The 12,354-nt window shown below is 44.7% G+C and overlaps 1 long non-coding RNA gene across 2 annotated transcripts; it reads left to right on the top strand.

The window, feature by feature from the left end:
- Positions 1-4,041: 4,041 nt before the first annotated feature.
- On the top strand, positions 4,042-11,385 carry LOC125224720. 2 transcript variants are annotated; one of them, XR_007176904.1, is made up of 11 exons: positions 4,042-4,519; positions 4,999-5,068; positions 5,548-5,608; positions 6,927-7,008; positions 7,235-7,304; positions 7,828-7,909; positions 8,136-8,205; positions 8,718-8,799; positions 9,026-9,095; positions 9,885-9,953; positions 10,227-11,385. It is a non-coding gene; the product is annotated as an uncharacterized LOC125224720 (long non-coding RNA). The 2 variants fall into 2 exon arrangements; XR_007176903.1 differs by lacking the exon at positions 4,042-4,519 and having other exon boundaries at positions 4,539-5,068.
- Positions 11,386-12,354: the final 969 nt, after the last annotated feature.

Genomic DNA, 12,354 nt, shown 5'->3' with positions numbered 1-12,354 from the left:
AAGAAGCACATGTGCTACCGGTGCCTCGTCAGCAAGCATCGCCGCTTCGTCTGCCGAGGCAAGCCCTGCGGCCATCAAGGCTGCGCTATGCGACACCACAAGCTGCTTCACCACGAGAAGCCCCCGACAGACACCGTCGCCGCCGCAGCCCCGCAAGTCCGACGAAGTCGTGGCCACAGCCGTCAAGCAAGCCGCCAGCGCCGCGCCCCGGGCGAGCCGCGCCTACCTCAAGATGGCGCCAGTACCGCTACGGGGGCCGCACGCAGAGGTAGCCACGTTCGCGCTCCTAGACGAAGGCAGGACGGTGACCATCATCGACTCCGCAATCGCCGCCGCCCTCGACCTCAACGGGCCCACCGAACCTATGTGGGTCCAAGGCGTAGGCGGGAACGAGATGGCGTACGAGAAGAGCAAGAAGGTGGAGGTCCGCATATGCAACAAACACGGCGGGGACGAGTAGCTAGTGACAAGCGCACACACGGCCGGGCGCCTCGACTTCACCACTCAGACGATCAGCGAACGGGAGATAGACGACTGCGAGCATCTGCGTAAGACTAAGCACCTGTTGACATATGAAGACGCTACGCTGGTAATACTGCTCGGACAAGATAACTGGGAGATCATCGTGTCGCGCAAGCTAAGAAAAGGACGGCGCGACCAGCCGGTAGCATCTAAAACGCTATTAGGCTGGGTACTACACGGTTGTCGCCACTCACGAGCGACACCCGTGGCCTACTGCTGCGCACATCTTACGCGCATACAGCCCGGCGGGAACATCGAGAACGAGATGCAGAACTCTCGCACTCGAATCACTCTCGATCGAGCCGAGGAAGCCCCGCAGTGATCCAGAACAGCAAGCCTTAAGAATACTAGAAGAGAAATGTCGACGCCTCCTCGACGGACGCTTCTAGACCGGCCCTGAAGAAGCAGTACACCATCCAGCGGGAGAGCCTGGTACCTGCCCCACTTCGCGGTCTGCAACCCGGAGAAGCCGAAGACAAGGCTAGTCCATGACGCCGCGGCCACCTCACACGGCCGCAGCCTTAACGAGATGCTTCTCGCGGGCCCCGATCTGCTGCAGTCGCTGCCCGGCGTCATCATGCGTTTCCGTCAACACGGAGTGGCTAGGGTTGCAAAAAAACGGTTTTTTTTCTGGCTTGAAAAAAAACATGAAAAAAAACCGTGAAAAAAAAACAGTTTTTTTTCTGGAGTATGTTTTTTTTCTAAAGTACGAAATCTGAAAATTTGCAAAGTAGTTAATACTTTTATAAGGTTTTTTAGACTTAATGTTAACTATTAAACGAATTTAATCAAATAACTTTAATTTCTGGTCTTATAAAAGTAAGTTTTACGAAATTTGTAGTTGGTAGTTATCACTATTTACTGTTGGCAACACCACGGCCTCTCCACGCTACACGCAGCATAGGGGATTCCCCAATAAACCTTTTTATACTGAATGTTCATTGAGTTAAAATGTACGTTTTTGTTATTGAAACATGTTACAACTCACGAAAAACCGTTATTGTCATATTATTTGTTCATCTGAAAAAAAACCATATTTAGAAAAAAAACCATGGTGCTCGGTTTTTTTTCATGTTTTTTTTCACAATTCTGAAAAAAAACATTTGGTTTTTTTTCTATTTACAACCCTAGGAGTGGCAGTATCGGCAGATGTAAAGGAAATGTTCATGCAGATAAAGATAAGAGAAGAGGACCGCGACGCACTGCGATTCCTGTGGCGAGGCGATCGACGCGAAGGTGACCCGGCAGAATATCATCTGACATCGGTCATCATCCGAGAAATTGGCTGCAGCATCTGCGCGACCTCGGTGACCTATCGATACCTAGATGCTACGAGACTGCACCCGTGTGTCCAAGTACGAGCTGCACACCTTCCTCGACGCGAGTGAAGAAGCCTACGCCGCCGCTGTATACTGGCGTATGACCGAACACGACTTCGAGATCGACAAGAAAACATACTGGAGTGACACGCGCGCAGCCCTGGCATGGATACGCTCTGAGCCACGCACATACAAGTCATTAGTCGCACACCGCCTAGCAAAAATAGAAGATTACACGAAGAAAGACGAATGGCGATGGGTACGGCTAGTCCATGACGCCGCGGCCACCTCACACGGCCGCGCCTTAACGAGATGCTTCTCGCGGGCCCCGATCTGCTGCAGTCGCTGCCCGGCGTCATCATGCGTTTCCGTCAACACGGCGTGGCAGTATCGGCAGATGTAAAGGAAATGTTCATGCAGATAAAGATAAGAGAATAGGACCGCGACGCACTGCGATTCCTGTGGCGAGGCGATCGACGCGAAGGCGACCCGGCAGAAGAGAGTGTCAAGCGAAGTAAACCACGTACATAAGAAGACTTGCTTCCAGCTACGCGGCTGGGCGACGAACGACCCCGTAGTCATCGGCAAGGAAGACCGAGAGGGCGTCACCGTCTTTATCGGCGGGAGCGAGATAGAAAAAACGCTCGGCCAGCTATGGGACACGCGAGAGGACAACATTCGTTTCAAACTCAATACGAGACGAGAGCCGCCAGAAGTGATCAAAGGTCAACGCCCCCCGACGAAGAGAGAAGCCTTCAGCATTATCATGTCAATATTCAACCCGCTGGGCCTGATCTCGCCAGTAACGACGCGACGCCCACGAAGAGGGTCATGCAAGTGACGTGGCGCTGAATGCTGGGGAAATTGGCTGCAGCATCTGCGCGACCTCGGTGACCTATCGATACCTAGATGCTACGAGACCGAACCCGTGTGTCCAAGTACGAGCTGCACACCTGCCTCGATGCGAGTGAAGAAGCCTACGCCGCCGCTGTATACTGGCGTGTGACCCGAGCCGACGGTACAACAAAATTCGCTCTGGCCGGCGCCTAAAGCCGAGTCACGCCCACACGCCTGGTCTCGATGCCTAGACTGGAACTTGAAGCGGCCGTCCTAGGCGTGCGATTCGCCGCGGACGTCGGGAGCGAACACGACTTCGAGATCGACAAGAAAACATACTGGAGTGACGCGCGCGCAGCCCTGGCATGGATACGCTCTGAGCCACGCACATGCAAGTCATTAGTCGCACACCGCCTAGCAGAAATCGAAGATTACACGAAGAAAGACGAATGGCGATGGGTACGGCTAGTCCATGACGCCGCGGCCACCTCACACGGCCGCAGCCTTAACGAGATGCTTCTCGCGGGCCCCGATCTGCTGCAGTCGCTGCCCGGCGTCATCATGCGTTTCCGTCAACACGGCGTGGCAGTATCGGCAGATGTAAAGGAAATGTTCATGCAGATAAAGATAAGAGACTAACTTTCGCATTTCACACAGGTGCAGGCGCTAATTAATCACTGTTTGTTTGCAGGGTCAATACTGAGGCGTGGAATGAGGAAGAATCGCAGTAACTCAAGCTGAGCGGTCGCTAGGGTCGCTAGGTATGTAATCTATTAAAAATGCATTTGGTAACCTACCGCCCCCTGTCTGTCTCCATTTTCATTGAGACATCCAAAAGTATTATTTAGTCACAGTTGTCATTCATAACACCTGCCAGGTGGTTCCGACATAAAGTAACAAAGGCTTTCACAAACGAAACAACCGAGAGCATCGACCAAAACCGACAAATCAAAGAAATTCAAAATACTAGATTCTTATACGCACATACCGTAATTACCTACAAATACGGTACGGCTAGTCCATGACGCCGCGGCCACCTCACACGGCCGCAGCCTTAACGAGATGCTTCTCGCGGGCCCCGATCTGCTGCAGTCGCTGCCCGGCGTCATCATGCGTTTCCGTCAACACGGCGTGGCAGTATCGGCAGATGTAAAGGAAATGTTCATGCAGATAAAGATAAGAGACTAACTTTCGCATTTCACACAGGTGCAGGCGCTAATTAATCACTGTTTGTTTGCAGGGTCAATACTGAGGCGTGGAATGAGGAAGAATCGCAGTAACTCAAGCTGAGCGGTCGCTAGGTATGTAATCTATTAAAAATGCATTTAGTAACCTACCGCCCCCTGTCTGTCTCCATTTTCATTGAGACATCCAAAAGTATTATTTAGTCACAGTTGTCATTCATAACACCTGCCAGGTGGTTCCGACATAAAGTAAGAAAGGCTTTCACAAACGAAACAACCGAGAGCATCGACCAAAACCGACTAATCAAAGAAATTCAAAATACTAGATTCTTATACGCACATACCGTAATTACCTACAAATACGGTACGGCTAGTCCATGACGCCGCGGCCACCTCACACGGCCGCAGCCTTAACGAGATGCTTCTCGCGGGCCCCGATCTGCTGCAGTCGCTGCCCGGCGTCATCATGCGTTTCCGTCAACACGGCGTGGCAGTATCGGCAGATGTAAAGGAAATGTTCATGCAGATAAAGATAAGAGACTAACTTTCGCATTTCACACAGGTGCAGGCGCTAATTAATCACTGTTTGTTTGCAGGGTCAATACTGAGGCGTGGAATGAGGAAGAATCGCAGTAACTCAAGCTGAGCGGTCGCTAGGTATGTAATCTATTAAAAATGCATTTAGTAACCCACCGCCCCCTGTCTGTCTCCATTTTCATTGAGACATCCAAAAGTATTATTTAGTCACAGTTGTCATTCATAACACCTGCCAGGTGGTTCCGACATAAAGTAAGAAAGGCTTTCACAAACGAAACAACCGAGAGCATCGACCAAAACCGACTAATCAAAGAAATTCAAAATACTAGATTCTTATACGCACATACCGTAATTACCTACAAATACGGTACGGCTAGTCCATGACGCCGCGGCCACCTCACACGGCCGCAGCCTTAACGAGATGCTTCTCGCGGGCCCCGATCTGCTGCAGTCGCTGCCCGGCGTCATCATGCGTTTCCGTCAACACGGCGTGGCAGTATCGGCAGATGTAAAGGAAATGTTCATGCAGATAAAGATAAGAGACTAACTTTCGCATTTCACACAGGTGCAGGCGCTAATTAATCACTGTTTGTTTGCAGGGTCAATACTGAGGCGTGGAATGAGGAAGAATCGCAGTAACTCAAGCTGAGCGGTCGCTAGGGTCGCTAGGTATGTAATCTATTAAAAATGCATTTGGTAACCTACCGCCCCCTGTCTGTCTCCATTTTCATTGAGACATCCAAAAGTATTATTTAGTCACAGTTGTCATTCATAACACCTGCCAGGTGGTTCCGACATAAAGTAACAAAGGCTTTCACAAACGAAACAACCGAGAGCATCGACCAAAACCGACAAATCAAAGAAATTCAAAATACTAGATTCTTATACGCACATACCGTAATTACCTACAAATACGGTACGGCTAGTCCATGACGCCGCGGCCACCTCACACGGCCGCAGCCTTAACGAGATGCTTCTCGCGGGCCCCGATCTGCTGCAGTCGCTGCCCGGCGTCATCATGCGTTTCCGTCAACACGGCGTGGCAGTATCGGCAGATGTAAAGGAAATGTTCATGCAGATAAAGATAAGAGACTAACTTTCGCATTTCACACAGGTGCAGGCGCTAATTAATCACTGTTTGTTTGCAGGGTCAATACTGAGGCGTGGAATGAGGAAGAATCGCAGTAACTCAAGCTGAGCGGTCGCTAGGTATGTAATCTATTAAAAATGCATTTAGTAACCCACCGCCCCCTGTCTGTCTCCATTTTCATTGAGACATCCAAAAGTATTATTTAGTCACAGTTGTCATTCATAACACCTGCCAGGTGGTTCCGACATAAAGTAAGAAAGGCTTTCACAAACGAAACAACCGAGAGCATCGACCAAAACCGACTAATCAAAGAAATTCAAAATACTAGAAGATTCTTATACGTACATATCGTAATTACCTACAAATTTCCTATTGGCAAACGATTTTGTCCTATGAAAAGGCGCTAATTTCAACATTTTATGAGGAAATGACGGTGCATTCTACCTGCTTAGATTTTTGGAATTTAATGTACTTGTAAAGATGCCTAAGGTACAAAATTAGTATAAATCTTACAAAATCAAACAGAAAAAGAATACGTATTTGTATTAGTAAATAAACTGAGTGATCATTCAAATATGGCGCAACGAATACGTCACGTCCGTCTCAGACGAATCGCTCGCGCAACGTTCGTGCGTTGGGGATCATGCAAAATATTTTTGAATAGCGATTTGTTTGACGCAACTAATTTGTTTAATTTTATTAGAAGAAGTAAAGACAAGTACAAAACAACAATACATTGATATTTTATTTAATTGAATCTTTGCATTACTATTATTGTTTATTTTGTCTTGTAACTAAAGATAAGTTTGAAAAATTATCAGAATCCGAAATTATTTCGTGAAACGGAAAATCATAGAGGAGTGACATTTCGATGTTTTGCAGTTTTCGGCAAAATATTGACAACATGACCGTGTTTATTTTGATTATTCATAATATGTACTATGAATAGTGTGTATTTTAACCACGTTTTAGTGGATCGAGTGTATCGCTGCCTTTGGAATAAACAAACATTAAGTTAGTAACATGGAGAGAAAATCGGATTCGAAAAAGCAGGTACTATTTTTTTCGAAGGTGGACTAGGACTACATGATTACATTGACAGGGAGCTAGATAGTTAACATGAAGCAACAAGCAGCACTTACTCAAACAGTAGTGGCTCAAGCAGTACCTACTCTAGTTCTTTATAACTCCTGCCAGGTGATTCCAACATAAGGTAAAACCTTTAACAGTAATAGATATACTATTACTAAAAATCATCATTTATTAGCTAGTTAAGCTGATATAACAGAAGTTCATGCCTACTCAGCCGGAACAACATGTGTCAGTGCTATTTACAGCAGATCAGGTAGCTAACGAAGTGAAATGTTAGAAAGGTACTTTACTTTTAGTCGTAGGATAAAACTAAAAATCTGATATCTACTTTCGCATTTCACACAGGCGCAGGCGCTAAACCGAGCTGAGTACGACGCGTGGGTGGCGCCTACCGGCTGCGACTCAACTAAACAGAACCCGTCGCATGGTATCGTAAATACACCCTTGTCATTACTAGATTTTACTATGATGCGTCAAACCGTCTGTCACCGTTGACGCGAATCATTATGTTTCTAATCTGCACCAGCAGTGTAGTCTGTAGGAGATATGAAATAAACACAGTACTCGTAACATAGTAAGTAGGTAGGTAGGTAGGTAGAAACGCCGTCCATGGGCGTTAGTTGAGTAATAAATTAATCACTGTTTGTTTGCAGGGTCAATACTGAGGCGTGGAATGAGGAAGAATCGCAGTAACTCAAGCTGAGCGGTCGCTAGGGTCGCTAGGTATGTAATCTATTAAAAATGCATTTGGTAACCTACCGCCCCCTGTCTGTCTCCATTTTCATTGAGACATCCAAAAGTATTATTTAGTCACAGTTGTCATTCATAACACCTGCCAGGTGGTTCCGACATAAAGTAAGAAAGGCTTTATTGCTAAATCATAATTTATCTACTTCAGTTGATATAACAGAAGTCTGATTTGGTGATAAACTTATTTACTTGGGGAACAATCAGACAAAAAAAAGTGCCTACTCAGCCGGAACAACATGTGTCAGTGCTATTTACGGATCAGTAGGCCTAGCACATGATGACCGCGAGAGTATGTCGCCGCGAGATAGATGACACGTCTTCTTCTAACTGTATTAATGACATAAGGACAGGTAGTCTATCTCGCGGCGACATACTCTCGCGGCCATCATGTGCTAGGCCTACAGGTAGCTAATGAAGTGAAATGTTAGAAAGGTACTTTACTTTTAGTCGTAGGATAAAACTAAAAATCTGATATCTACTTTCGCATTTCACACAGGCGCAGGCGCTAAACCGAGCTGAGTACGACGCGTGGGTGGCGCCTACCGGCTGCAACTCAACTAAACAGAACCCGTCGCATGGTATCGTAAATACACCCTTGTCATTACTAGATTTTACTATGATGCGTCAAACCGTCTGTCACCGTTGACGCGAATCATTATGTTTCTAATCTGCACCAGCAGTGTAGTCTGTAGGAGATATGAAATAAACACAGTACTCGTAACATAGTAAGTAGGTAGGTAGGTAGGTAGAAACGCCGTCCATGGGCGTTAGTTGAGTAATAAATTAATCACTGTTTGTTTGCAGGGTCAATACTGAGGCGTGGAATGAGGAAGAATCGCAGTAACTCAAGCTGAGCGGTCGGTAGGGTCGCTAGGTATGTAATCTATTAAAAATGCATTTGGTAACCCAGCGCCCCCTGTCTGTCTTAATTTTCATTGATTTATTATTTAGTCACAGTTGTCATTCATAACACCTGCCAGGTGGTTCCGACATAAAGTAAGAAAGGCTTTATTGCTAAATCATAATTTATCTACTTCAGTTGATATAACAGAAGTCTGATTTGGTGATAAACTTATTTACTTGGGGAACAATCAGACAAAAAAAGTGCCTACTCAGCCGGAACAACATGTGTCAGTGCTATTTACGGATCAGTAGGCCTAGCACATGATGACCGCGAGAGTATGTCGCCGCGAGATAGATGACACGTCTTCTTCTAACTGTATTAATGACATAAGGACAGGTAGTCTATCTCGCGGCGACATACTCTCGCGGCCATCATGTGCTAGGCCTACAGGTAGCTAATGAAGTGAAATGTTAGAAAGGTACTTTACTTTTAGTCGTAGGATAAAACTAAAAATCTGATATCTACTTTCGCATTTCACACAGGCGCAGGCGCTAAACTGAGCTGAGTACGACGCGTGGGTGGCGCCTACCGGCTGCAACTCAACTAAACAGAACCCGTCGCATGGTATCGTAAATACACCCTTGTCATTACTAGATTTTACTATGATGCGTCAAACCGTCTGTCACCGTTGACGCGAATCATTATGTTTCTAATCTGCACCAGCAGTGTAGTCTGTAGGAGATATGAAATAAACACAGTACTCGTAACATAGTAAGTAGGTAGGTAGGTAGGTAGAAACGCCGTCCATGGGCGTTAGTTAAGTAATAAATTAATCACTGTTTGTTTGCAGGGTCGATACTGAGGCGTGGAATGAGGAAGAATCGCAGTAACTCAAGCTGAGCGGTCGCTAGGGTCGCTAGGTATGTAATCTATTAAAAATGCATTTGGTAACCCAGCGCCCCCTGTCTGTCTTAATTTTCATTGATTTATTATTTAGTCACAGTTGTCATTCATAACACCTGCCAGGTGGTTCCGACATAAAGTAAGAAAGGCTTTATTGCTAAATCATAATTTATCTACTTCAGTTGATATAACAGAAGTCTGATTTGGTGATAAACTTATTTACTTGGGGAACAATCAGACAAAAAAAGTGCCTACTCAGCCGGAACAACATGTGTCAGTGCTATTTACAGATCAGTAGGCCTAGCACATGATGGCCGCGAGAGTATGTCGCCGCGAGATAGATGACACGTCTTCTTCTAACTGTATTAATGACATAAGGACAGGTAGTCTATCTCGCGGCGACATACTCTCGCGGCCATCATGTGCTAGGCCTACAGGTAGCTAATGAAGTGAAATGTTAGAAAGGTACTTTACTTTTAGTCGTAGGATAAAACTAAAAATCTGATATCTACTTTAGCTGAGTACGACGCGTGGGTGGCGCCTACCGGCTGCAACTCAACTAAACAGAACCCGTCGCATGGTATCGTAAATACACCCTTGTCATTACTAGATTTTACTATGATGCGTCAAACCGTCTGTCACCGTTGACGCGAATCATTATGTTTCTAATCTGCACCAGCAGTGTAGTCTGTAGGAGATATGAAATAAACACAGTACTCGTAACATAGTAAGTAGGTAGGTAGGTAGGTAGAAACGCCGTCCATGGGCGTTAGTTAAGTAATAAATTAATCACTGTTTGTTTGCAGGGTCAATACTGAGGCGTGGAATGAGGAAGAATCGCAGTAACTCAGCCGAGCGGTCGCTAGGGTCGCTAGGTATGTAATTTATCTACTTCAGTTGATATAACAGAAGTCTGATTTGGCAATCACCCAAATCGGCACCCGTACTACATAGTCTGTAGGAGATATGAAATAAACACAGTAGTCGTTAAAAATGCATTTGGTAACCCAGCGCCCTCTGTCTGTTTTCATCTTCATTAACGGCGTAGAAATATGTTCCATACCCGAACGTATTATTAATAAGTAATAGTGGAATGCAATTTTAATAACGATAATGTAAATTGTTGATACAATATTTACTTTTTCCAGATGCAGTAGAACGAAGAAGTAGCTGGCAACTTGAATGCAAGTGTGCATTAGATGGCGCCACCATAGCTTTGCCCGGACAAGAGTTTTGCTCTATGAGATTTGACTTCTAATATTAAAATACTTGGACCGATTCAGGGAGAAGAACGCGCTTTATCAGCACACTCACGCTCCTTTGAAAGCAAAAGCATAATATTATTGTTAATGTATTTTTTTCTAGTATGTAACTTGTAACGTAATGTAACGTGTGTTGTCATGTAACTACTGAATTTTTGATTGACAAATAAGTTATCAGTTAGTTAGTTGTATTAGGTAATTAATTTAATTGAAATTGTGCACACATGCTCCCGCAATTTGGCAATATCAACAACGTTTATTAAAGTTTTTCGAATGCATATCGCAAATGTCAGAATATTCTGTTCATAAAAGTTATGGATTGTCATGCCTTTTTCCAATGACCCTTATTTAGGGTAAAGTAACACCAAACAAAGTATTTGTGAGACAGTTTAACCTTTTGGCCGCCAGAGACTTAAACGGAAAATCGTGACCACGACGCCACTTTTATGTTAGCATAATTTCTTTACCCATCCTTAATTTACCCCCGTGGCGTCAGTGGCACGGTTTTCCGTTGACGTCATTTGCTGTATTTGGCGTTCAAAAGGTTAAAAACATAAAATTTACCATAAATTAAGACCCATAAAATTGTAAACATCTGCGGCGATTTATGATGATTGTGTTAACTAAACGTAACATAAGCATTTGTAAATGTAATCAATTTTAGCATATTACTTACCAAAACTCACCTGTGCTATTCCATTTCCCTGTTATCCCCAATCGTGCTGGTAGCAGCGAAGTGCAATGCTTTCTACCTTTCCCCAAAATCTCAGTCCTGCGAGTGCGAGGTGCAAAATGTAAGTATTTATCAAAAAGGGACGGCTGTTTCGCAGGCTAGATAATGTTTCCTCCTCTCTTGTACTAGGCCGACTAGTACTCCGATGCGCCTATCTCCTCCTTCCTTATATCCGTAGCTAGTTATCAGAAAAATAAAAAATAAATCATCCGTTTGTTTTTCTTATGCAACAGGCGTTTAAAGGAGGTCAAAAAAGACAAGTGGCGTGGGTAACAATTTGAGGCGAAGTATTTTTTGACTCAGTTAAACACCGTTGCATACAATACTTTTTCTACGACCATGCACTTACTTTTTAATAGTTTTCTAAAATAACTTTCGTGAAATTCGCACTGTTTCCTGTATTTGGGCGCCCCGCGGCCCGCTTTATCCCTTAAAGGCTACCTAACAATGCTTTAAGAGCTATATCGTATGCGTGGGTGCACGGGCCGCCGGGCGGGGGCGGGCATCTTTTATGTAGAGTTTTAACGATCTATGCACGACACTGTAAATAACGAATAACAACACGGCAGTAGAAAAAATAATAAAGAAAACAAGTTTCAGAGGAGTATTCATTTATTATTTCACCCATTCCTCGTACATACTGTTCGTACCTACTACATTTCATGCAGTTCAACTGGGTACCTACATCACTTCGTCAGTCCAGTTCAGACGGGACAATCCGATTGCCAATTAGGTTCTGAATCTCGCATAACGCGCGTAATAGTTCTAACGCTGTAAGTGAGAACGCTCGCTCTTACTTACGTGAAAAAATTCACGGAGCGGCCGTGTGTTAACTAACTAACGCACGACCGCACCGCACCGGTAAGTGACAACGAGCAAAAAATAACTCTTTCTCGCTCCCACTTACAGGATAGTAATGGGATGACCTATGAATAATTATTTTACAAATAATTGATTGTAATTATTGATTTATTAAAAACAACTTGTATTTTCATATTCCATGGGCATTGTATTTCCGTATACTGCGTATCCGAACGTGCGAGCCAGTTGTCTATGGTTTGTAAAATTGTTTCTTATTTGCGTCGAAGTGTTTACGTTACACAAACTTTTTAAGAAAAAACTGTTCCAAAGTGTGTTTTATTTTGTGAAAAGTGCTGTGTATTGATGTTTTCGCAAAGTTGTGAGTGTTTAATTGGTCGATAGTGCGTGTTAAAGGTGATGAGTGAATAAAGTGCGGACGAAGCAAACACACGTAAGTAGTTTTTATTATCTTATTTGCGA

The sequence above is a fragment of the Leguminivora glycinivorella genome, chromosome 3 (genome assembly GCF_023078275.1).
Source record: "Leguminivora glycinivorella isolate SPB_JAAS2020 chromosome 3, LegGlyc_1.1, whole genome shotgun sequence".
Classification (NCBI taxonomy): Eukaryota; Metazoa; Arthropoda; class Insecta; order Lepidoptera; family Tortricidae; genus Leguminivora; species Leguminivora glycinivorella.
Note: the sequence above shows the minus strand (reverse complement) of the source record. Positions and strands in the feature narration are given on the sequence as shown.